Consider the following 4801-nt stretch of genomic DNA (forward strand, 5'->3'; position numbering starts at 1 on the left):
GTGCTGGATATTGTGTTTATTATCTAGGTTACTTGGGGCAATTGGGAGCCAGTGATTTCATCCTGTGTTACTCTATTTCTACAAAGTATCTTTCATTCCATCTCTATGTGATGCTTTCTGTGTTCAATGAGAGAAAACAAAGCCCTTTGTTTTAGACACATGTAGACACACACACACACACACACACACACACACAGAGATAGGGAAAGATAATCACAAGAAAATATTCAGGCAGACACAAACAGGACACAGACAGGAGTAGCAAAAGCCAGGGAGAGTGAAGTGAAAGGGGTAAACTAAACTCAAAGGCTTCACTTCTAATAATCTAGAAATAAAGGAGCCAGACCCCTCACTCAGCCCCTGCTTTAGCAGCCATGATAGGCTACAGAAAAGACTTGTGGGCCTCTGACACAAGGAAACTCCAGATCCTCTGGCCTCCCAGAGCCTAGGGCCAAAACTGAACACAAAGAAACTCCAGACACTCACCCTCCCCAAGCCTCCTAGATGCTTGGTTCCTGGGAACTGTTTGGTCACAAAAGAGACTCCAGGGGAGACCAAAACCTCCCCTGTAGTCTCCAGAATTTAGTTCTGAAAACTATTGGTACCTATGTACAACAAACCAGCTGCAAGTGACAAGACAAAGCCATAGAAACCACAGAATGTTCCCTCTCAGCACTGGCCAATGAGAATAATTGGTACACAGGTATTTCATGCCAACATATGACTTTGAGAAATTCTCCTAATTGTTCCCAAATGTCAGCCAATCAGAAACCAACCCGTACCTACTGATGTAATCCTCTAACTTTTGTCTTTGAAACATAACAGTAGACAGGGACCTTTACTCCCTTGGAGGCTGCTGCGTCAGCTTACTAGACGGGTCCCTGTCACAGTTGGATGAACAATCAATACAATTAAAACCTTGCTTTTATAGTTTAATGGGTCTGTCTCCCTGGTGGTCTCTGGATATCTTCGCAACTTGGGCGCAACATGTGGGGGCTCCTCCTCGATCCCCAGGACCCCAGACCCCTAAAGGTTTAAGTCTCCAACCAGACAGGTAAATGTTTTGTGTTTGTCAGGTTTCTGTTTTATCCAGGCAAGTTCTGCTTTCTGTTTCTGGCTGTAGGAGCTTTGGCTTATGTTTTATCTCTAGTTGGTTGGGTGACCAGTTTGGCAGTTTTTTGTTTTTTTTTTCTTTTTTAGTTTTACAAGACAGGGTTTCCCCGCGGCTTTGGAGGCCGTCCTGGAACTCACTATGGAGACCAGGCTGGCCTTGAACTCGCGGAGATCTGCCTGCCTCTGCCTCCCGGGAGCTGGGATTAAAGGTGTGCGCCACCAACGCCTGGCTTGGCAGTTTTTTTGTCTGTCATGGTCCTGTGCCTGCTTTGGCTCTAACCAGTCTGCTGAGTTCTGTGTTATCCATTGTGCTGACCTGGCAAGTTCTGTGTCCTGAGTTCTGTGACAGGTTTATGATTTTACGTTTTTGTGATTTTTATGTTTGTTTTTGGTTCGCTGGCAGACAATCTGAAACTGTAAGAAACAGATCAAGAAGACCGTGGCAGACGGGATCTGGAGGAGCTGAGAGACATCTCAGTCTCTTGGTTTTTAGTCTGGGCGGGGATCCCACCATCTGAATCTGAATTTGGGTAAAAATTCGGCTAATTGATGCACCATCTGAATCTGAGTAGCTACTGGGGAGTTTGCCTCCTGACTGTAAATCTGAAACTTGAAAGTTTTTGAGATGGGCCCCTTTCTTTTGTCTAAGTGCTATGCTTGTCTGTCTGTCTGTCTTGTCTTGACGGTACTGACAGCACAGACCTGACTGGGATGCAACCTAACCTGGGACAGACACCCTCCTCCTCTCCAGATCTCTGCCTGGCTGAAAGGATGTAGGGCAGAGAATCTGGGATTGTGACTAAAAATGTTTAAATTTTTTTTCTTTCAGGAATACTGGCAGCCAATGACAGTGTGTTCGCCAGCGCTGCCCCCTCCCTTCTAGTCTGTATACTTTATACTTTTACCCCCCCCAGCAGAATGGCCAAGGTACAGGTTTTAATGGGTTAATGTGATGTTGCCATCTATATGTCCTTAGTAATAAAATGTCTGTTCATGGGTTTTGCCCATTTTCTACTTGAATTATTTGTTCATGTCACTGTTGAGTTTTGTATAGGTGTGTGTTTGCTTAAATTTTTTACATAACTTGTATGAGGGAAAAGTACATTTTGGCAGCCCTTCATGCATGGCCAATCACTGACAAAGAGATATGGGGCTGGGAGAGCACCTCAGTCGGTAGAGCAAGAGACTCCTATTTCTGGCTTGTGCCTTCCCCCTTTTAAGGAGCAATAAAATCTACTCTGTTCATTAGGGTGTTCTGTTCTAAAAAATAATTTAAATTTTGTTAATTTAACAGTCACCCAGGTGATAATGGTTTTAAGGACATAAAAGATATTTTGTGTTTGTACAGAGGGACAATCTAGTCAGCTTCTGCCAACCTTTTTGCCTTTTATTTCTGTCACTGACAGTTTTCTTCTTTCACTGGCTCTGCTGCACATGGCTTGTTTGTGGAATGCTGTGACTTTCCAGGCCCAGTAGGACACACATTTCACGCAGAAATCCTGCCTGTTCCATCTGCAGCAGATCTGCATTCTTGTCACCGACAGTTTTAAGTTACTCTGTCACTTTAAATGTCCTGTCTTGTTTGCTAAGTTAAAACAAGTTACAGTCAGGCTGGAGGGCTCTAAGTAAAACATCCCTCCACAGCCTCTTAGTTTAAATCCAGTCTCCAGACAGATCCTACAAGTAAAACATCCCTCCACAGCCTCTTAGTTTAAATCCAGTCTCCAGACAGATCTTACACTAAAGTCATTGTAGCCATGTTAAGTACAGAAAAATTTTATAACAGGGATAAACCTTACTCAGTCCCCTGTATATGTTTTCAAAGGTTAAGCTTAAAACAAATAACTAAAAGTTGTCTATCCAGATTTACCTAGACAACACTCTTAATGCTTCTGGAGATCTAAAGAATATGGTATTTAAAATGTTGACTAGAAGAACTTATAGCATCAGACAGAGAATCCTAGATCCTGACAGTGACCCAAAGTCTCCAAAGAGGGGACACCTCAATGTCTACACAACGCTGACCGGGGGCAGGATGCCCCAATGCACACCTGCTGCCAGGACCTGGTCCAGACCATGGACAAGCGACAGGACATTAGAGAATTGATTGTACCTTTTTTTTTTTTTTTTTTGAGGCTGTCCTGGAACTCGATCTGTAGACCAGGCTGGCCTCCAACTCACAGAGATCCACCTGCCTCTGCCTCCCAAGTGCTGGGATTAAAGGGTGTGCCACCAACGCCCAGCTGATTGTACCCCTTTTGCCTAGACAAAATAAGGTCAGTCTTTTCCATGTCCCTCTTCCAGAGAGAAAAAAAAGCTCTCACCTTATAGACCTGGCCAAGAGTGATGCTGTTTTTTGATACTTTTGCCTGCTAATGGAGACTTGGGTATGGCTAACTGTATATGGACTGAACCCTGTCATTTTTTAATAGATTCAAAAGCTGTATAAAATTTATCCTTCTCAGATCTCTGATAGTATTAGTGGTTAGACTATAGCCAGCTTAATAGCTCATTTAATAAAGTTCTGATAAGCTGATAGAACAGTGACTACTTGCTGTTCAGTCACACACTCAAGGATTTTATATTTATTTTGGTTGCCATCTGAATGTATACTTAAAGGGATTTTCATCAGGTCAAAGGCACCTCTGTCCAATCTATACCTGGCTCACTGGACAGAAGAAAAATGTACAAGCTTCCTACTCAAACCTGTAGTTGTTGCTAGGACTCAAAGGTACGAATCTGTTCCTGCTGTTTTACAAATACCTGATATCTGCTTTTTCTACAATGTAGATTTTGGTATAGATTGATAATACTAATATGTCTAAAACTTTTAAGTCCTTTTATATAATAAAGTTCATATAGGCTTCAGAGGATCAAAAGTCAAAGCTTAGACCCATGTCTCACAGGTCAAAGGGACTCCAGATAAGTACAGTTTTGTTATCCCACCTGTCTGTTCCTGAGGATGGGATTTTCCCCCTGGTCTTGAGTCTCCTGTCCTTCCTGATCACTAAAACTGTGGGCCTATGAGTTCTGATTAAGTATGTAAGTTTTAACTTCTGTTCCCAATTTAACAATGTCTCAAACAGGTTTCTGATTCTGGCAAATGTATCTGGGCATCAGTTGCTGGCTACAGGCTGCTCTAAAGACTTTGAGCTCTAAACTGGAAATGTGAACCACTCCCTGTTTCTTCAATAGAGTCTGCCAACCAGATGCTTCTGATAAATACTCCATTGCCTAAATTCCCTCTTTGCTTTTGACTAGCATTTCAGCCTACATGGACCACTGACTACAACATCCCAAAGTCAGCAGGAAGTAGCACAGAAATGAATATGTCACCCCTTTTCCCTGGTTGAAAACTCCCTTCCATAGGAAACAAGCTGACAATAAAAACTGTCCACTAGGACTGGAGAGATGGCTCAGTGGTTGAGAGCATTGGCTGCTCTTGCAGAGGACTTGGGTTCAATTCCCAGCACCCACATGACAGCTCACAACTGTCTGTAACTCCAAGATATGACACCCTCACCCAGACATACATGCAAATAAAATAAAAAATTTTAAAAACAAAACAAAAAAAAAACTGTCCACTAGTAACCCAATCCTGGTTGTAAGAAGAGGAGGGAATGAAAGGGATAAACTAAGCTCAAAGGCTTCACTTCTAATAATCTAATAATAAAGGAACTAGACCCTC

Source organism: Mesocricetus auratus, unplaced genomic scaffold, assembly GCF_017639785.1.
Source record: "Mesocricetus auratus isolate SY011 unplaced genomic scaffold, BCM_Maur_2.0 Super-Scaffold_100026, whole genome shotgun sequence".
Lineage (NCBI taxonomy): Eukaryota > Metazoa > Chordata > Mammalia > Rodentia > Cricetidae > Mesocricetus > Mesocricetus auratus.